At 43.6% G+C, this 21,971-nt stretch overlaps 1 protein-coding gene across 1 annotated transcript in view; it reads right to left on the bottom strand.

The window, feature by feature from the left end:
• The window catches only part of PGPEP1L (pyroglutamyl-peptidase I-like), a 48,598-nt gene extending 35,269 nt beyond the window's left edge, over positions 1–13,329 (bottom strand). Inside the window, 1 exon segment of the mRNA XM_011957778.1 lies at positions 13,111–13,329. The gene's annotated coding sequence lies outside the window, so the exon portion shown is untranslated.
• Between the last annotated feature and the right edge of the window lie 8,642 nt (positions 13,330–21,971).

Below are 21,971 nucleotides of genomic sequence, written 5' to 3'. Positions count from 1 at the left end.
ATTTATAGATTCAATGCTATCCCCATCAAGCTACCATTGACTTTCTTCACAGAATTGGAAAAAACTACTTTAAATTTCATATGGAACCAAAAAAGAGCCTGCATAGCCAAGACAATCCTAAGCAAAAAGAACAAAGCTGGAGGCATCATGTTACCTGACTTCAAACTGTACTACAAGGCTACAGTAACAAAAACAGCATGGTACTGGTACCAAAACAGATATATAAACCAATGGAACAGAACAGAGGCCTCAGAAATAACAGCACGCATCTACAACCATCTGATCTTTGACAAACCTGGCAAAAGCAAGCAATGGGGAAAGGATTCGCTATTTAATAAATGGTGTTTGGAAAACTGGCTAGTCATATGCAGAAAGCTGAAACTGGATCCCTTCCTTACACCTTATACAAAAATTAACTCAAGATGGATTAAAGACTTAAACATAAGAAACCTAAGACCTAAAACCATAAGAACCCTAGAAGAAAACCTAGGCAATACCATTCAGGACATAGGCATGGGCAAAGACTTCATGACTAAAACACCAAAAGCAACGGCAACAAAAGCCAAAACTGACAAATGGGATCTAATTAAAGAGATTCAGCACAGCAAAAGAAACTATCATCAGAGTGAACAGGCAACCTACAGAATGGGAGAAAATTTTTGCCATCTACCCATCTGACAAAGGGCTAATATCCAGAATCTACAGAGAACTTAAATTTACAAGAATAAAACAATCCTATCAAAAAGGGGGCAAAGGATATGAACAGACACTTCTCAAAGACATTTATGTGGCCAACAAACATATGTAAAAAAGCTCATTATCACTGGTCGTTAGAGAAATGCAAATCAAAACCACAATGAGATACCATCTCACGCCAGTTAGAATGGTGATCATTAAAAAGTCAGGAAACAACAGATACTGGAGAGGATGTGGAGAAATAGGAATACTTTTACACTGTTGGTAGGAGTGTAAACTAGTTCAACCATTGTGGAAGACAGTGTGGCGATTCCTCAAGGATCTAAAACTAGAAATATACAGATACAGAAAATCAAACACCGCATGTTCTCACTCATAGTGGGAGTTAAACAATGAGAATACATGGACACTAGGGGGTGGGGGTGGGCATCACACACTGGGGACTGTCAGGGGGTAGGGAGCTGGGGGAGGGATAGCGTTAGTAGAAATACCTAACGTGGATGATGGGTTGACGGGTGCAGCAAACCACCATGTATATGGTATGGCACGTGTATACCTATGTAACAAAACTACATGTTCTGCACATGTACCCCAGAACTTAAAGCATAATTTAAAAAATTACATGAAAAAAATTACATGAATTACAGAACTTAAAGTATAATTTTAAAAATTACATGTCTTTGCTTCATTTTTCATGTTTTTGAAAGATAATTTTGCTGGGTATACAATTTCATTTTGAAAAAACAAAATGAAAAAAAAATAGTTACTCTTGAAATTTTTCCATACATACATAATTTAACAAAGTCTGAAGCTGATATCTGGATGCTTGTCCTGTAGAATACAAGGACCTTAAAAAACTTAAACTTTGGCCTGGTGCGGTGACTCACTCCTGAAATCCCAGCACTTTGGGAGGCTGAGGCGGGTGGATCACGAGGTGAGGAGATCGAGAGCATCCTGGCCAACATGGTGAAACCCCATCTCTACTAAAAATGCAAAAATTAACTGGGCGTGGTGGCGCACACACCTGTAGTCCCAGCTACTTGGAAGGATGAGGCAGGAGAATAGCTTGAACCTGGGATACGGAGGTTGCAGTGAGCCAAGATCATGCCACTGCACTCCAGCCTGGGTGAAAAAGCAAGACTCTGTCTCAAAAAACAAAAACAAAAACAAAAAACTTAAACTTCGATCATCCTTCTTGGCTTATAAAAGCTTTCATTGTCTTACATTTTAGTTCAGTTCTCTATTTTAAGCCTAAAAAGAAGCTATTGGCTGAGTGTGGTGGCTCACACCTGTAATCCCAGCACTTTGGGAAGCTGAGGTGGGTGGATTGCTTGAGTCCAGGAATTCAAGATCAGCCTGAGCAACATGGCAAAACCTTGCCTCTACTAAAAAATACAAAAACTAGCCAGGCATGGTGGCACGTGCCTGTAGTCCCAGCTATACTGCATTCCAGCCTGGGCAATTGCAGTGAGACCCTGTACCAAAAAAGAAAAAAAAAATGGAGCCATTATTACTACGACCTTATACAAATAATGCTAGTTTAGATTTTGCCTGCAGGCTCACTACCCCCTTTGCATTTCACACTGTCTTTCTCAGATCATTCTCTTTCCTTCTGAAGGACGTCCTTTAGTTGTTCCTTTAGGGTTGTGCCTTTGATAGTAAACTCTTGGTGCTTGTTTTTATAAAAATGTCTTTGCTTCATTTTTCATGTTTTTGAAACATAATTTTGCTGGGTACACAATTATACGTTGATAACTTTTTGGCACTTTGAATATATTACTCTATGTATTCTGGTTTTTACTGTTGCCTTTGAGACATTTACTCTTAGTCTAATTAGGTTGTCAATTTTTGCAAGTAATCTGTCTGTTTCTCTCTGGCTAAAGACCTCCTTGTCTTTGGTGTTCTGTAGCTTAACTATAACGTGTATAGGTGTGGATTTTGTTTGTCCTTGCTTGGTCTATTTTGTGCTCATCTCTGTGGATTCATTCCTTTCATCACTTCTGGCATATTCTCAGTCATTATCTCTATGAATATTGCTTCTGTTCCATTCTCATTGTTCTCTCTTTCTGGAACTGCTATTAAATGTATTTAGAACATTATATTTTACTGTCCACATTTATTTTCTGTCTTCTTTCTATAACTCCTTTTGCTGCCCTTTGAGTAATATCTTCAGATCTATCTTCTAGTTCACTAATATTCTCTTCATTTTTCTCTAAACTTCCATATATGCATATGTATGTATATATATGTATATCTAATCTGTCTTTATTGAGATATAATTCACCTCCCATACAATTATCCTATTTAAAGTCTACAAGTCAGGCCGGGTGTGGTGGCTCACACCTGTAATCCCAGCACTTTGGGAGGCTGAGGTGGGTGGATCACCCAAGGTCAGGAGTTTGAGACCAGCCTGGGCAACATGGTGAAACCCCCATCTCTACTAAAAATATAAAAATTAGCCAGGCATGGTGGCACATGCCTGTAATCCCAGCCACTTGGGAGACTGAGGCAGGAGAATCTCTTGAACCCAGGAGGCGGAGGTTGCAGTGAGCCAAGATGGCACCACCGCACTCCAGCCTGGGCGACAGAGCTAGACTCTGTCTCAAAATAAATAAATAAATAAATAAATAAAGTCTACAATTCAATGGTTTTTAGTAGATGCACAGAGTTATGTAACCATCACTACAATCAATTTTAGAATCCTTCTATCACTCCCAAAAGAAACCCCATATTCATTAATTGTCACTCCCCATTTCCCCACCACCTTCCTCCTCTTCATCTACTCTAGAAAACCATTAATCTTCTTTTTGTCTCAATAGATTTGCTTAATCTGGACAATTAGGTAAGTGGAATCTTACCATATGTAGTCTTTTGTGACTGGTGCCTTTCATTTACCATAATTCTAACCTACCTTTTAAATCATCTGTTAAATTTTTCACCTCAACAATTGTGTTTTAAATTTCTGTAAGTTTTATTACTCTCCTTTTCAATTTACCCAATCTTTTCATAGTCTTTTTGCTTACTTTTGTGATTCTATCTTTAAATATTTCACATGTAGTTATGCTATTTTCTGATCATTCTTGTAGCTGAAGTCCTTGAGCTCCTAAATCTGCTTCTGCTGATTCTTACCCATGGTAGTTTGCTTCTCTGTATAGTTGGTGATCTTTAATTGGAAGCCAACATTTAATTCATCTTAATTTGTGAAAAATCAGAGATTTTCATTCAAGAGAAACTGTACAAGCTTCTGCAGGAGTCAGGCAGGGTGCTTGAGACCACAAGGTCCCTTAAGGGACTGACTTAAACAAAGGTCAGACCACAAGGTCCCTCAAGGGTCTGACTTAAAGAAAGAGCCTTGGTTTCATCTCCACCCCACCTTGCTGCTCACAATGCTGATCATGAAATTCACCCTCACCTGTGTATGTGGGCTAACCACTCACTCACCTCAGCCTGAAGCTCTTGGTATGTGTGTATGTGAGTGCGTACGTCTAGGTGTATACATGCATGTATATATAGGGGTGTGTGTGTGCACATATGTATATGTATGGGTGTGCATGTATGTATATGTGTGTTGTGTGTGCATGTTGTGTATGTATATATGCATGTATGTGTATATGCCTGCATGTGTTATGTGTGTGCATGTTGTATATGTACATATGTATGCATGTGCATATGCCTGTGTGTGTTGTGTGTGTACGTGTTGTATATGTATTTATGCATGTGTGTATGCATGTGTGCATGTGTGGGTATGTGTTTGGTCCTCAGCGCTGTCCTTTACCTTCTGCTTGCCCAGTCATGCACAGAGGCTCTATCTTATCCAGTGATATCTACCTTATCTGTGAATCATCAGAGTCAGATCCTATTTGCCTGCAACTGAGAACCCTGACTCATGGAGTAGCCTTTTAGTAATAGAAGAATTATATCTGTGAGCACTGACAGAATGCCCCACCCGGTTCTAAGGGGTTTACATGTGTTAACTCCCTTAATCATCACACCTTCCCATTTCACAGATGAGAAAACTGAGACACAGAAAAGCTAGGTGACTTGTCTTGGGTCTCACAGCTTGCAACTGTTGGAACTGGGAGCTAAACCCAGGAGGCTTGGCTCTTTTCCATTCTCATGACTGCAAAAAGAAATGGAAGGGTTCAGGATCATCCAGGATTTGGCAGAAAACGTCCTGTTTTTTGAGGAACTGCCTGCAGACACACAGGAGCCCATGAAAGCCCCAAGCTGGCCTTTCTGGTATGTTGTGTGCAGCAGTGAGGCTTGGCAGTGGCTCTGGGATTCCCTCAGCGTTTTCCTGGTTGAAAGAAACCTAAATTCTAACTCAAGAGTTGAGAGTTTCCTTGACTGCATCTGTACTGGCAGCCTAGAAAACTGATGCTACAGCTGCTGCAAATGCATGGTACAAGTGGTTTTGCTGCATTTTCAAATTGACTGAGAAACTTAGAACAGACTAAAGACCCCACCTTGATCCAACGGAGGCATGAAATTGATGGCCAAGTGTGAATAAGCAGTTGGCGGTGTGTCACCTGAGTGACAGCTGTATGGGGACAGAGAGCAGACAAGCGCCCCAAGGAGAAGAGGCAGTTCCCTCCTCAAGGCCTGTCTGAGGTTGTGCTTTGTCCTAGTTGGCTACTTTCTTACAAATAAGCATGCTATTTATGACAATAGACATTTATTAAGTGCTTACTCTGTGCCCAGGTGCTAAAATAGCTGCTTGTACAAAGTGGTTTTACATTACGTACTTACCTCTTTGGATCCTCAGAACAATCCTGCAACATCTGCTCTATTATTCCCTCATTTCATGAATGAGAAAGCTGAGGCTGGGGGAAATGACTTTTCCGGGGCCCATAGCCAGACGGGATGCAGACAATAGAAACCTAGCTCTGGGCCAGTGAACCTGCTCTGGGGACACTCCCCATCCCTCCCAGGAGGGTCCCTTTAGGCCCCTTTCTTTATTTCAGAGGCAGGAGGGGCGTGAGGTAGTCAAGTCACAACCCAAGGGCCAAAAACAAGCTGTTCTCCCAGGGGCCCATGTACTTGTTTTTCCTCCCGCCCCTGCAGATCTGATTACTGAGGGGCCTGCAGGCTGGGGGTTTCTCAGCAGCCACAGAAGAAACTCACTGGGCACTGAGCTCCTGGGTCTTGAGCTGCAGGGTTTTTACCTTCACTGCTTCCCAGCTGGAATTCACCAAGTGCTGCCGGAAGGGCCCAAAACCTGAAACCAAACATGCCCAGGTTTGCTCAAGCCAGACCTTGGGACTGGGGCCTCTACTCCTGGCTGCTCTCGAGCACCAGGCCCCACCCCATAAGATTCTCTTCCTGCTCCTCCGACCATCTTGGGCCCTAGGGATCTTTGCACATCCCCTTTCCCATGGAGGCTGCAACTGTGCCAACCTGGGAGCATTCTCAGAGTCCTCATCTGTGAGGCATTGTTGGGGAGCAAAGAAAGAACATGGAGCTGACCCACTGCCAAGTTGGGAGGGCTTAAGAACATGTGTGCACAAATGTCTGAATAAAAAGCATGCTTTGTAGAGAACCCTGAAATAGACCCACATGAATACGCCCAGTTGTTTGTTGACATAGGTGCAAAAGCAGTTTCAATGGAAGAGGGATAGGTTCGTCAACAAATGGTGTTAGAACAATTAGACAACAACAGGCAAAAAACTGAACCCTTCAACCTAAGCCTCACCCCTTACACAAAACTTAACCCAAATGAATAATGGACTTAAATATAAAAAGCAAAAGTAGCCGGGCACGGTGGCTTATGCCTGTAATGCCAGCACTTTGGGAGGCCGAGGTGGGTGGATCACCTGAGGTCAGGAGTTCGAGACCAGCCTGGCCAACATGGCGAAACCCTGTCTCTACTAAATATACAAAAATTAGCCAGGTATAGTGGTGGGAACCTATAATCCCAGCTACTAGGAAGGCTGAGGCAGGAGAATCACTTGAACCCAGGAGGCAGAGGTTGCAGTGAGCTGAGATTGTACCACTTCACTCCAGCCTGGGTGAAAGAGCAAAACTCTGTTTCAGAAAAAAAAAAAAAAAAAAAAAGCTATAAGTTTTCTGGGGGGAAGGTAAAAATCTTAGGCTATAAGTCTAGGCAAAGAGTTCTTAGATTTGAAACCAAAAGCAGGCTGCATAACAGGAATAATTAACAAACTGGATTCCATCAAAATTAAAAACTTTTGCTCTGTGAAAGACCCTGTTAAGAGGAGGAAGAGATAAGCTACAGATGGAGAAAACAGTTGCAAATCATGTATTTCACCAAGGCTTTGTATATAAAATACATAAAGAACTCTTGAAACTCAAACAGTTCAATTAGCAGATGGGCAAGCCACATGAAGAGACATGTCATTAATGAGGATATACAGTTGACAAATAAGCACATGAAAAGATGTTCAACATCACCAGCTATCATATAAATACATACTAAAATCTGGATGAGATGTCACCACACACTTATCAAAGTGGCTAAAATAGAAAGACTGATAACATCAAATGTTGACAAGGATGAGGAGAAACTAGGTCACTCACACATTGCTGGTGGGAATATAAAATGGTACTGTTGCTTTTGTTTTTGTTTGACAATTTCATTTGTTTGTTTTTTTAATTGAAAGTGGATCTACCAGCATTTGCACTCCTGGACATTTATCTCAGAGAAATGAAAACTTATTTTCATACAGAAGTGTATACAAAAATGTTCATAGAAGCTTTATTTGTAATAGACCAAAGCTGTAAACTACCCAAATGTTCTTCAGTGGGTTAACAGTCAAACAAATCATGGTTCACCCATCTCATGGAATACACTCAGCAGTGAAAAAAAAAAGTAGAAACATCAAAATGTCCATCAACTGACGAACGGCAAACAAAATGCGGTAAAATCCACACAATGAAATATTATTTGTCAATAAAAAGCAATGAAGTACTGATACATGCTACCACATGGATCAACCTTGAAAACATGCGAAGCGAAAGAAGCCAGATGCAAAGGACCACACGTAAAATGATTCCATGTATATGAAATGTCAGAATAGGCACATCTATAGGGACAGAAAGTGCATTAGTGGTTGCCAGAAGCTGGGTATGTGTGTTGTGGGGGGACATGAGTGGTGACAGCTAAGGTGTGTGGGGTTTCTTTTCAGGGTGCTGAAAATGTTCTAAAATTGACTGTAGTGATGAACATGTAACTCTGTGACTATACTGAGCCACTGATTGTTACTCACTTTAAATGAGTAAATTGTATGGCATGTGGATTATATCTCAGTGAAGTAGTTTAAAAACTTTTTATAATGAAGTGACTATTGATACACACAACTTGGAGAACCTTAAAGAAATTATGCCAAGTGAAAAAGAACCAATCTCAACAGGACATATACTGCATGATTTCATTTATATAATATTTGTGTTTTGTCTTTATTTTTGTTTGTTTGTTTCCTTTTTTGAGACAGTCTTGCCCTGTCACCCAGGCTGGAGTGCAGTGGTGCAATCTCAGCTCACTGCAACCTCCGTCACCCAGGTTCAAGCAATTCTCCTGCCTCAGCCTCCTGAGTAGCTGGGATTACAGGCACCCAACACCATGCCCAGCTAATTTTTGTATTTTTAGTAGAGATGGGGTTTCACCATGTTGGCCAGGCTGGTCTGGAACTCCTGACCTGGAACTCCTGGTCTGGAACTCCTGACCCCACTTGGCCTCTCAAAGTGCTGGGATTAATTATAGGCATGAGCCATCACACCTGGCCCTATATTTTTTTTATTTATTTTCAGACAGGATCTCACTCTTGTCACGCAGGCTGGAGTGCAGTACCAGGATCATAGCTCACTGAAGCTTCAATCTCCTGGGCTCAAGTGATCCTTCCACCTCAGCCTCTGGAGTAGCTGGGACCATAGGTGCATGCCACCATATCTGGTTAATTTTTTGTATTTTTGCTATGTTGCCCAGGTTGCTCTCGAACTCCTGGTCTCAGGCGATCCACCCCTCTCAACCTCCCAAAGTGCTGGGATTACGGGTGTGAGTCACTGTGAGAGGTGACAACGTGCTAGCAGCCCTCACATGCTCTGGGCGCCTCCTGGGCCTCAGCATCCACTCTGGCTGCACTTGAGGAGCCCTTCAGCCCGCCGCTGCACTGTGGGAGCCCCTCTCTGGGCTGGGGGAGGCTGAAGCCGGCTCCCTCTGCCTGCGAGGAGGTGTGGAGGAAGAGGTGCCGGCAGGAACCCGGGCTGCACGCCATGCTCCTGGGCCAGCGCAAGTTAGGGGTGGGCCTGGGCTCTGCGGGCTCTGCCGGGAGGCAGAGCTGCCCGCGGGTGCCGCCTGGCCCCGGGCAGTGAGGGTCTTAGCACCCTGGCCAGCAGCTGCGGAGGGTGCACGGGGTCCCCCAGCACTGCCGGCCACCCACACCACACTTGAGTTCTTGCGGGGCCTCAGATGCCTCCCTGCGGGGCAGGGCTCCCGACCTGCAGCCCACCATGCCGGAGCCCCCACACCAGTGGGCTCCCACACAGCCAGAGCCTCCCAGATGGATGCCGCCCGGGACTGCCCAAGGGCTAAGGAGTGCGTGTGCACAGCGCAGGACTGGTAGGTAGGCAGCTCCCGCTCCCTGTGGCCCCTGCTCGGGATCCACTAGGGGAAGCCAGCTGGGCTCCTGAGTCGGGTGGGGACTTGGAGAACTTTGGTGTCTAGCTAAAGGTTTGTAAATGCACCAATCAGCACTTTGTGTCTAGCTCAAGGTTTGTAAAGGCACCAGTGCTCTGTGTCTAGCTAATCTAGTGGTGACTTGGAGAACTTTTGCGTCTAGCTAAAGGATTATAAATGCACCAATCAGCACCCTATCAAAACGGACCAATCAGCTCCCTGTAAAATGGCCCAATCAGCTCTCTGTAAAATGAACCAATCAGCAAGACATGGGTGGAGCCAGATAAGGGAATAAAAGCAGGCTGCTGGAGCCAGCAGCGGCAACCGGTTTGGGTGTCCTTTCATGCCATGGAAGCTTTGTTCTTTTGTTCTTTGCAATAAATTTTGCTGCTGCTCACTCTGTAACACTCACCACGAAGGTCTGCAGCTTCACTCCTGGAGCCATGAAAACCACGAACCCACCAGAAGGAAAACACTCCTGACACATCTGAATATCTGAAGGAACAAACTGCGGACACACCATGTTTAAGAACTGTAACACTCACCGTGAGGGTCCGCAGCTTCATTCTTGAAGTCAGCCAGACCAAGAACCCACCAATTCCAGATACAATCATGCCCAGCCTACATAAAATTATTTGTAAAATAAAATGATTATACAGATGGAGAACAGACTAATGGTTGCCAGGTGTTTGAGATGGGAGGAAGGGGGTGCGTGTGGCTGTAAAGAGTTAGCATGAGTGAGCTTTGTGGTGATGGTACTGCTATGTATCTTGATGGTGATGGTGGTTATAGGAAGTTTCATCACGAGATGAAACTATATACCCTACATGCACATACAAATTTTGAATTATACCAATGGCAACATCCTGGCTTTTACATTGAAAATGTTAATATGTCAATATCAGGAGAGGCTGGGTAAAGGGTGTAGGGGACCTCTCTGTACACTTCTTTGCAAATTCCTATGAATATTTATTTCAAAATAAAAAGTTTTAGAAACTGTGTGGCCTCCTCTGCGGGAGACTATCCAGTGCCAGATATGCCTGTGATGGAGTGGGGTGCTCAATTAAGTGGGCTGCATTCATCCAGGAAACCCTGTCTCTTCATCCAACACAATTCAGAAAACTTAAAACTGGCCAAATGTCTCTAACTCAGCTTTATCCTGGAGCACAGCTGAGGTTTTGTTCCATCTCTGATTCCTGTGACATATTTCTCAATTCATTCAAATTCTTAGATGAGGAAAGGGCTGTGATTAAACGTCAGTCTCTGAAAACCCAGCTCCCTGGACCTCAGGCCTTTAGAGTAGGAACCAGTTCTGCAGAGAAACTTGAATTATACCTTTGCAATTCCTGAACATCAGAGTCTGGACCCACAAACAGGGTTGGCTCACGAGGGGGTAAAAACTTTCTCAGGGAATGAAAAAGTTTTGGACAGGACGTCCCAAAAAGCCCATGGTATCCTCTGATTTGACCAAATCCTTTAAAATAAATAAGACTTTAGCTGCCTCTGGAAACAGCCAGAAAAAAAAATAAAAGCAGTTATAGAAAATGGTGAGATTAAGAAAAAAAAAGCACTGAGAAGCCAGGTACCTCCTGGGATAATAAAAATGCAGTAACACACAAAAATCCCATTCTGCTTTAGAATCATATTTTTATCAGCAAATATGACATCTCTTATCTGTTTTAAATTAGAAAAATCAACTCTGCAAGTGAAGGTTTGAAGCTCTTGTGTCGCAGGGTCAAACCTCACTTTAAACTTGGTCAGCCCCCCAGTGGAACTTGCAAAAGGAGCTGGAGAAATCTCTTAGAATTCTGAGAGGCCCATGGGAGGGATGCATGTTTTCTCACTCTTGTTATTGTTGGTGCCAGTCTGAACACCTTGATCTCGAAGCAATTTGTCAGAGGCCTGGTTCTCCCACCATCTATCTACATGCCAATTGTCTTGGTGAGATTTACACATGAAGCAAATCCAATTAAATGAAGAGACTGCCCCTGGCCACTCAAAGCATTTCTAACACAGGAAGGCCATGCTCTGGAATCCAGCGGGCATTCTCAAATCGCGGCTGATTATCAGGTACTTCATCAAAGAGTCTCCAGTTTGCCAGCAAACCACAGGCTGACAAGACAAAGGCAGGGGTCAGTGTGATTCTAAGATGGTGCTTCAATGTTCGTATTTCATTCATGACAAGCATTGCATGTATGAGGAGTACAGTTTCCTTAGGAATTCAAGAGTAATTTGAACCATTCAATCTCCAGAACCAAAATAACACAAATAAGAGCAAGGGAGATAAAAGGTTTCCCAAAGAAATTTCTTTTTCTCAGAAGGTCGATAGGAGTTTGAATTACAGTCTGAAAAGATTAAGTGACACAACTTTCAATTTCCCATTCATCCGGGAAACCCTGTCTATTCATCCAACACAATTCAGAAAACTTAAAACCGGCCAAATGTGTCTAACTAAAAATGAAGGCTGGACACGATGGCTCATGCCTATAATCCCAGCATTTTGGGAGGCCAAGGCGGGAGGATCACTTCAGCCCAGGAGTTAAGACACCAGTCTGGGGAATACAGGAAAACCCTGTTTCTACTACAAACTAAAACAAAATACACTGTGGGTGTGGTGGTGAGTGCCTGTTGTCCCAGCTACTCGAGAGGCTGAGGGGGGAGGATTACTTGAGCCCAGGAGTTAGAGGCTGCGGTGAGCTATGACTGAGTCACTGCACTCCAGCCTGGACAACAGACGGAGACTGTCTCAGAAAAATTAAAAATACAAAAATAAAAATAGGGCCAGGCGCGGTGGCTCATGCCTGTAGTCCCAGCACTTTGGGAGGCTGAGGCGAGCAGGTCACGAGGTCAAGAGATCGAAACCATCCTGCCCAACATGGTGAAAACTCGTCTCTACTAAAAATACAAAAATTAGCTGAGCCTAGTGGTGGGCGCCTGTGGTCCCAGCTACTTGGGAGGCTGAGGCAGGAGAATCACTTGAACCAGGGAGGCGGAGGTTGCAGTGAGCCGAGATTGGGCCACTGCACTCCAGCCTAGTGAGAGAGTGAGACTCTGTCTCAAAAAAAAAAATTAATAAAAATAAAAATAAAAGAGCTTTGTGAAGATTAGACCCCCAGGGTCCCGCTGGGATGCTGACTTGGTGAGGCACATGTGGGTGGGGGTGACTTTGGATGTACTGGTATTTGCAGAAGTGAGCAGCCACCATTCCTTCCAAGTTGACCTTCTGGGGCTCAGGGTCTCCAGCTAGTGGCTGTCAGGGGTGCTTCAGAGCTCCCTGAGAAACGGAAGCTCTCACTCTGGGAGCAGGGCCTGTGTCTTCCTTCGTGGGTGGCCTTTGTAGACGGGCTTGCAAGCCTTGTGAGGGCCCTGTGGTTTGTGGGCCTACAGATTCCTCTTCCTTGCTATGAGCCTGCACCCCCAAGGGATACCTCACGTGCCTCCGGCCCCACTCAGGGAAAGCAGGTACCAGCCTCAGCTTCCTCCCTGCTGGGTTGAAGGGCAAGGTCTGAGCCTAAGCCACCAGCGACACCTTCGTGCGTGCCACTCAAGAGTTATTTGAAGCGAATGAGCCACAGAAGCAGAAATGCCTGTGTTCCTGATTGTTTATTAATGGGGCACAGCAGGAAGTCCGTTTCCATCTGGAATTATTAGCACCACCAGTTGCCACTCTCTTTTCCCCTCAGGGAACTAACTGTTTAAGACCCAGGATCAAGCCAGTGCGCATTCCAGGGCCAGGCTAAAATCAGCAACAAATAGCAGAGAAAAAAATTATATAGTCTTACCAGTCACCACCACGCAGCTGGGCTGGGAATCCATGAAGACGAAGTGGGAGCTCGCGCTGCGCTTCCTGGGTCAGGCGGTCTGCGCTCTCTGAGCTCCGGGCTTTTCCTCCGCCTGGCCGCGTGCTGGCCTGGGGAGGGGGGGCCCGCTATGGAGCGGGAGCCCAACCCCTCCTGGCCGCCGGGCTTCCGTAGCGTTCTGGGCCCGGAAAGGCCAAGGATCTGGGGGAGGGTGATAAGGCCATGCCCCTTTGAAGTAGAACGATCCAGCTCAGGACAGCTGGTCGGAGCGCCAGCAGGGACTTTCTGGACATTTGGGCCTGGGTCAGTTTGTTGTTCAGGATGGTTCAAAGGTGAGCTAAGGGTTTGGCCACCAGCTGTCCGGGTTTGCCTGGGATGGAGGGGTGTCTGGGACGGGTAGAACGTGCTCAAAGGGGTGCCGTCCTGGGCACTTGTGGGCTACCCTACAAGTCGTTTATTTAGATCTTATTTTTTCCTCTTTAGTAATCCCTGCTCCCTGCCAGAGCCCCTCATTGTGTTTGGCCATTGTGATTTGGTAAAATTTGATTGCTCTGGAAACTCATTCCACAAAATACGTGACATGTGAGCAGAAGAAAAAAAAAGAAGAAGAAGAAGAAAAGAAAAAGAAAGAAAACAAAACCATAGATGAATCTTACCGCGCCTGCCTTTAAAATATTGATTGAAAGCACTGCTGCTGTGGGTCCTCAGGGAGGTTAACCTCTGTGCTCAGGTTTCCTGTTTTGGGAAACAAGGATCACAGCACCAGCGGATCATGTATGGATTCTTTCTGTGCCCCAGGCACTATCCCCAGCTTCATCAGCCCTGAGGGACAGAGGCTTGCCACCTAGTTAGTGTCTGTGCAGGCTTGGTAGCTCTGCGCTCACCATCCTGTGTTCTGCCTGCAAAAAGTGCTTGCTTGACACTGTGCTGGACTCCTTAAATGTGCCACTGACAGTGAGCCACAGCCGTGGCATGCCACCTGGCTCTGCAGACAGTCCTCCTCTTTTTAATTGTGTCAGAATAACTGAAAAAGCTAACATTTGGGGCTATTTCCTCTATTGAAGAAGCTGTTATACAACATCTTGATCTTTCAGAAAATACTATTTAAAAACAAAACAAAACAGAACAAACTTTTGGCCAGGTGCATTGGCTCGTGCCTTTAATTTCAGCGTTTTGAGAGGCCAAGGTGGGAGGACAGCTTGAAGCCAGAAGTTCAAGATCAACCTAGGCAACATGGCAAGACTGTGTCAATTAAATTTTTTAAAAAGTGGTGTGTGCCCATAGTCCTGGCTACTCGGGAGGTTGAGGCGGGAGGATCACTTGAGCCCAGTCAGGCATGACTGTACCTCTGCACCCCACCCTGGGTGACAAAGCGATACCCTGTCTCTAAAAATATTCTTAAAAACTTTTTTTTCTTAAGTAAAAATACTATTTTTCAAAAGCTATATAATAAGAGGAAGAAGAGCCACAATTATCTGTCCCCATCTAGGGCTGGGTAGGAGAAGCTCCCTTCAGGGAAGCAGGCAGAGCCTCTCAAGCACCGTGCAGCCTCTAGAAAGCTCAATGTGACAGCAGGACCACGTGGCTGCATCTTCTGAATTGTCCTCCTGATATAAAGCGCTCCCTTTTAATTGGGATCACCTCCAGGGATTAGACCCCACTTGATGGCTTTCTGGGATTCTGAACCAGGCTCAGTTCCTTTTAATTGGCTCCTGGTGTGGGCTGCAGGCTTCTTTATAGCCAAGAACAGGTGGGAAGTGCAATTTGCTCCCACTGGTCTCCTACTCCCTGCCCTGAGAAGCTGTGGCCCACCTTGTGTGGAGTGGGATGCAGAGGACTTTGGACTTGCCTTATTTCACGGAAGTTACCCAGTTTCTCACATTCCCTGAGGCACTTGTGGACTTGGTCTCAACCTCCTCTGGTGAGCAGCTCTCCTGGCTCCTATCACTTACCTAGTTCCATCATGGGGGCTTGGCTTCCCCTGCACAGTTAAAGGAAGAGATTGGGCCATTAAGAAATGCCCACATTTGGTGTTTTTGTTTGTTTGTTTGTTTTTGAGATGTAGTCTAGCTCTGTTGCCCAGGCTGGAGTGCAGTGGCATGATCTCGGCTCACTGCAACCTCTGCCTCCCAGGTTCAAGCAATTCTCTGCCTCAGCCTCCCGAGTAGCTGGGGTTACAGGCACCTACCACCATGCCTGGCTATTTTTTGTATTTTTAGTAAAGACAGGGTTTGACCATCTTGGCCAGGCTGGTCTTGAACTCCTGACCTCGTGATCCACCTGCCTCAGCCTCCCAAAGTGCTGTGATTACAGACATAAGCCACCGCGCCTAGCCAGAAATGCCTACTTTTGTAAACTTGGTTGCTGCTAGGGTCCAACCCCGCTGTCAGCATTCACCGATGAGATCTGGGAATGGGAACCTGTGTTTAAGCAGACTCTCTAAGTGCTAAGACTGCCCGTCTTTAACCATACTACTTTTCTGATAACAAAGCTGAAATTTTCATCATTACTTTTTTTTTGATTTGACATGAGCTGTTCTTATTTTAACTAAACTGGAATGTGTCCTGGAGTTTTCACTTTCCCATAATTCACTTATTTTTTTCTGTTCTAAAGTTTTCTCTAATTTTGAAATTAATAGAAAAAGAAAACAACAGATATAAAATATTTTACTTAGTCACAGTGATATGTCTACTTGTGTATTCATTCACCTCCCCTCTCCCCACACAAGAAACCCCCAGCACAGTCCTACATTCTGGAATGAAAATAGCTCCAAGAAGTATGGATTTTGAGGTTCAACATCTGCACTTTTATCTCTTTTTCCATTGTAAAAACAAATGGTCTCTAATAATTGATGTCAAACACAGTCTTCAGGCCGATGAAATACAGTAAGCCTGAAAACGAATAAGGGAACTAAATAGAGCTGTTTTATTTAACAGAAAGCACAGTGATCTTCCTTACAAGCTAGATTCCCAAGAGGAAAATGTTTGTAATCAGATTTGACTCCAGGATTAAGAGGGCAAGGTGCGACCCTCTTAGTGAACCAAAAAGTAAGCAACAGTACACAAGTGTTCTCACCAGGGACAGCAAATGGGAGTTGCCAAGATTACAAGATCCCAAGACGTAAACTATTTCACGTGCTGAAGTAAACTCAGAACTTTGTGGGATTTGTTTTAAATTTCTCATTGGCAAGTGGTGACTTCCTGCTCTAGAAAGAAAAATGATTAAAGGGGTTTGTTTACTGTTTCTGACACAAACAGCTCTAACAACACATTTTGTACACTTGACATAAATGAAATTTAATCAAACTGGTCAAGTTCCTTTGGGAGGTGGGGAGAAAATAAATCAATCAGCAAGAAGCACTTGTGATTTCCAAAATAATGATAACATAAGTCTTTCTCTATGTCTAACATTTTGTTTCCAGATAAGCGACTTAGCTCTACCATAAAACACAACCCATAGCCAAATTGCTTCTTGTCCAAGCACTACGGGATCCTCCAATAATATCACTCTACCGAGGCAGCATTCGGAACTCACCCTCCCCTACACCTCTGCCTCTGCAGCTTTGTATCCCAGCAGGGGCCAGCCAGCACACGATTTCTGAAAAGGGCCAGAAAATAAATGAATAAATGTAGTAGGCTTTTGCTTTTTTTTTTTTTTTTTTTTGACAAGGTCTCACTCTGTGGCCCAAGCTGGAGTGCAGTGATGCAGTCTCGGTTCACTGCAACCTCCGCCTCCCGGTTCAAGCAATTCTCATGCCTCAGCCTCCTGAGTAGCTGGGATTACAGGTGTGTACCACCACACCCGGCTAATTTCAGTAGAGACAGGATTTCACCATGTTGGCCAAGCTGGTCTCAAACTCCTAACCTCAAGTGATCTGCTTGCCTTAGCCTCCTAAAGTGCTGGTATTACAGGGGTAAGCCACTACACCTGGTCCACGTTGTAGGCTTTGTGGGCCGGTTGCAACTTGGCTGTTGTGGCATGAAAGCAGCAATAGATAATATGTAAGTAAATGGGTATGACTGCATTCCAATTATTATTTATGGATGCTGAATTTTGAATTTAATATAATGCCAATATATCATGGATTTTGTGTCTTTGGATTTTTTCAGCTATTTACAAGTGTAGAAACTATTCTTATCTCTCAGGCTGAACAAAAACGGGCAATGGCTAAATTAGGGCTGTGAGCTGTCATTTGCAAAATCTTTCACTTGAATATTTCTCTTATAGGGGACATGATATGACTGCTGATATGGTGACCTTATGGTATACAACTAACAAATATTCAGTTAAATGAGTAAATAGATTATAATTCAAATGGAAACAAGAACTAAAAATGATTCTGAATATTTCATCAAAAAACCCATTGCTTTCCCTTTTTTGTTAGGTTCATCCATTGTTAGAAGAGCATTCTGAAGAGACATGGCCAACATTTTTGTTTTCAAAATTATACTATTTATGATGTGTACTAGAAATTAACAGAAGCAGTTAGTACAATTAATTTTTTACAAAAAAAATTTTACAAACAATTTTTTCCTAGTACAATTAATTTGTTAAAAATTTGGTAAGCACATTCTCCCACCCCCCACCACTCCAACCGGGATGTGAATTTGCTGATTGTTCAAGGTGGGATCTGGCTGCTGTACCCAGGTAGGTTAGGAACCTGAAGCTCTAATTCATCTTCTTGGAGGTATTAGACACTGTACATTCATGTTTTTAAACTTTATACTAAAGCATGCTCCTCAAATGCTTACACCATTTACTTCTTTTAAAATTAAAAACTTGAGGCTGGGTGCGGTGGTTCATGCCTGTAATCCCAGCACTTTGGGAGGCTGAGTTGAGGCAGACGGATCACTTGAGGTTAGAAGTTCAAGACCAACCTGGCCAACATGGTGAAACCCCATCTCTACAAAAAATACAAAAAATAGGCAGGTGTGATGGCAGGCGCCTATAGTCCCAGCTACTCAGGAGGCTGAGGAAGGAAAATCACTTGAGCCCAGGAGGCAGACGTTGCAGTGAGCCAAGATCGTGCCATTGCACTCCAGCCTGGGTGACAGAGTGAGACACCATCTCAATCAATGAATCAATCAATAAAATTAAAAACTTGAGGCCAGGTATGGGGGCATGCTCCTGTATTCCCAGCTACATAGGAGCTTCTCCCAGCTGTTGAGAGAAGATCGCTTGAGCCTGGGAGGTCAAGGCTATAGTAAGCTATGATCTCTCCACTCCAGCCTGGATGGGAGGGCAAGACCCTGTCTCTAAAAATGAAAACAATAAAAATAAAATAAAATAATGAAAAAGATGAGACTTTTATAGCTTTCTGAAACAACCATTTAAAATGGTTTTAAAACCATCAATAAATTGGTATGCTAGGATAATCTTCAACATCCCATGGGAAACTGATATTGAAGATACTGGAATTTACAATCTCACCTATAAATTCTGAATTAATAGTTTTCAGAATGGATGTTTTAAAATTCCTGGCGGGGCCAGGTGCGGTGGTTCACGCCTATAATCCCAGCACTTTGGGAGGCTGAGGCAGGCAGATCACTTGAGGTCAGGAGTTCAAGACCAGCCTGGCCAACATCATGAAACCTCATCTCTATTAAAAATACAAAAATTAGCTGGGTGTAGTGGCGCACACCTGTAGTCCCAACTACCTGGGAGGCTGAGGCAGGAGAATCGCTTGAACCAGAGAGGCAGAGGTTGCAGTGAGCCGAGATAGCACCACTGCACCCCAGCCTGAGTGACAGAGCAGACTCCATCTCAAAAAAAAAAAAAAATTAAATTAAATTAAATTAAAAATAAAATTCCTGGCCAGGCATGGTGGCTCACGCCTGTAATCCCAGCACTTTGGGAGGCCAAGGGGGTAGATCATGAGGTCAGGAGATTGAGACCATCCTGGCTAACATGGTGAAACCCTGTTTCTACTAAAAATACAAAAAATTAGCCAGGCATGGTGGCAGGTGCCTGTAGTCCCAGCAAATTGGGAGGCGGAGGCAGGAGAATGGCATGAATCCAGGAGGCAGAGCTTGCTGTGAGCCGTGATCGCACCATGGCACTCCAGCCTGGGCAACAGAGCAAGACTCTGTCTCAAAAATTACAATACAATACAATACAATACAATACAATTCCTGGCAGTTTTCTATGATATATCACAAGGTGATATTTCTGTTATATTTTGTAAGAGGATTTGTCTTTATTTTTCTTCTGTCTTATATTTTTCCCTTAGATTTTTCTAAGTCTTGATCACTTTTTTTTTTTTAGGGACTACAGCAACTTGACTGCAAAGTAACAACTCTTGCAAAAGGAAGTTTTCTACTTGTTAAAATCCAGTAGCTTGTTAGTCCTATTGTTTAAATACTGGATTTTTCTTTCAAATTTCACAAATATCTTAGGAATGACTGGAACATTTGTGTTCTTAACACTGAGGAAATTCTTGTGTAGACAAATGAGGCCAGATGGAGGGTGCAGCAGAGAGCTTAATATCCTCTTGGAATGGAAGGAGGGGGGGCCATATTAAAACATGCTCCAGGCCTTCCAGGGGCCCCTATTTTCCAGTCTACACATATAAGAGGCATTTTTCTTTTTTCCTTGATTGGGGTCAAGGGTAATTTTTGTGTCAGAAGTGAGTGCTAAGTGGCTGAGTAGGTTTGAGGAAGGCTTAGAGATCCAACTTATAGATAATTCGATTATAATATTTATGATCATTGATTTTTAAAAATCACTGGACCTCTTAAAAATGGTTGGATATGAGACTGGTATATACTGAAGCTAATAGCTTTCTCTTTTTTAAAGCGATAGTGTCTCTCTCTGATGACTCACAGGCTGGAGTTGGAGTACAGTGGCACTATCAGAGCTCACTGCATCCTCAAACTCCTGAGCTCAAGAGATCCTCCTGTCTCAGCCTTCTGTGTAGCTGGGACCATAGGTGTGTGCCACCATGCTCAGTTAATTTTTAAATTTTTTCTTTTTTGTAGAGATGGAGTCTTGCTACGTTGCCCAGGCTCATAGCAAGTGATCCTCTAGTGATCCTCTTGGCCTCAAGTGATCCTCCTGCCTTGGCCTCCCAAAGTATTGGGATTATAGGTAGGAGCCACCTCTCAGGGTCTAAGAGTTTTCTTATATATCAGCAATAACTAACTCTAATGTAATTGGAGAAAAGAAAGAGCCTATCCACAATACCCTTCAAACAGAAATGTATGAGATCCCTTTGGGGAAGACTGTGGAACTGGCGGAGTGTGGTGGCTCATGCCAGTAATCCCAGCACTTTGGGAGGCCAAGGCAGGTGGATCACCTGAGGTCAGGAGTTCCAGACAAGTCTGCCCAATGAAACCCTGTTCTCTACTAAAACTACAAAAATTAGCCAGGTGTGGTGGTTCGTGCCTGTAATCCCAGCTACTTGGGAGGCTGAGGCAGGAGAATCGCTTGAACCCAGGAGGAGGAGGTTGCAGTGAGCCAAGATCGCACCATTGCACTCCAGCCTGCGCAACAAGAGTGAAACTCTGTCTCAAAAAAAAAAAAAAAAAAGAAAGAAAACGGTAGAACTTTAGAAAAAAAACATAGAAGACCCGAATAAACCAAAGGATGCTATGTTCTATAATGGGAAGATTCAAAACTTTAAAAATGTTAATGCAAACTGATGTTAAAGACTAGATGCAACTGGCTTGCCTTCCCAGATATCCAAATATATCCTAAAAGTTAGGGTAATTAAAATAGTGCAGTATTGTTGTAGAAATAGGAAAACTGTCAATAAAATAGCTAGAATGTAAATGAGAATTTAATATACAGTTAAAGAGATAATTCAAAAATTAGTAGCAGAAAGAATATACCATTTAATACTGTGGGAACCATGAGGTATAGCCAGATCCATTCCTTGTGCCATATAGGTCAGTAAATTCTGATTGGATTAAAATTCAAATCTGAAAATCAAGACAGTAAGAATGCTGGAAGTAAATTTAGAAGAATTATTTTCTAGTTTTGGAGTAGTTTCAAATTACTCATGCGAGACGCAAAACTCAGAAACTAAAAGGAAAACAGGAGGTATTTGACTAATGCTGACTTTGGAAATAGGAGTTGAATGAGAAGCAGGGAACTTTTCAGTTCATTAGTCTTTATATATACTGTATACACACGCACACACACATATTTTAAAGGAACTGTTCAGGCACTATACATGTAAATTTTTTTTTTTTTTTTTTTTTTTTTTTTTTTTTTTGGAGACACAGTCTTGCTCTGTCCCCCAGGCTGGAGTGCAGTGGCATGATCTCGGCTCACTGCAAGTCCCGCCTCCCAGGTTCACGCCATTTTCCTGCCTCAGCCTCCGGAGTGTAGCTGGGACTACAGGTGCCCGCCAGCACTCCCGGCTAATTTTTTTGTGTTTTTAGTAGACACGGGGTTTCACCGTGTTAGCCAGGATGGTCTCTTATCTCCTGACTGGCTGTGTTAGCCAGCATGGTCTCAATCTCTGACCTGGTGATCCACCCGCCTCGGCCTCCCAAAGTGCTGGGATTACAGGCGTAAGCCACTGCGACTGGCCCTATACATGTAATTTTTAAAAAACGAGAACTTTTAAAAATGTAACAAAAATGTACGCCAAAAAATGTATACGTCTTCATATATTGAAGAAATATATTTTACATTTTTACAGCAGACATTAATGAACCTTTAGTCCTGTGTGCCTGTGGCTGAGTGCCACAATTACTACTTGAGACCATAACTACGACAGTTACTACTGTTACTACTTGAGACCGTCATTACAAGACTGAACGAAGGGAGAAAGAAAGAAGAAAGAAAGAAAGAAAGAAAGAAAGAAAGAAAGAAAGAAAGAAAGAAAGAAAGAAAGA

Source organism: Colobus angolensis, unplaced genomic scaffold (assembly GCF_000951035.1).
Source record: "Colobus angolensis palliatus isolate OR3802 unplaced genomic scaffold, Cang.pa_1.0 Scaffold112, whole genome shotgun sequence".
Lineage (NCBI taxonomy): Eukaryota > Metazoa > Chordata > Mammalia > Primates > Cercopithecidae > Colobus > Colobus angolensis.
The sequence above is the reverse complement of the archived record's forward strand: the minus strand, read 5'-3'. Positions and strand labels throughout refer to the sequence as shown.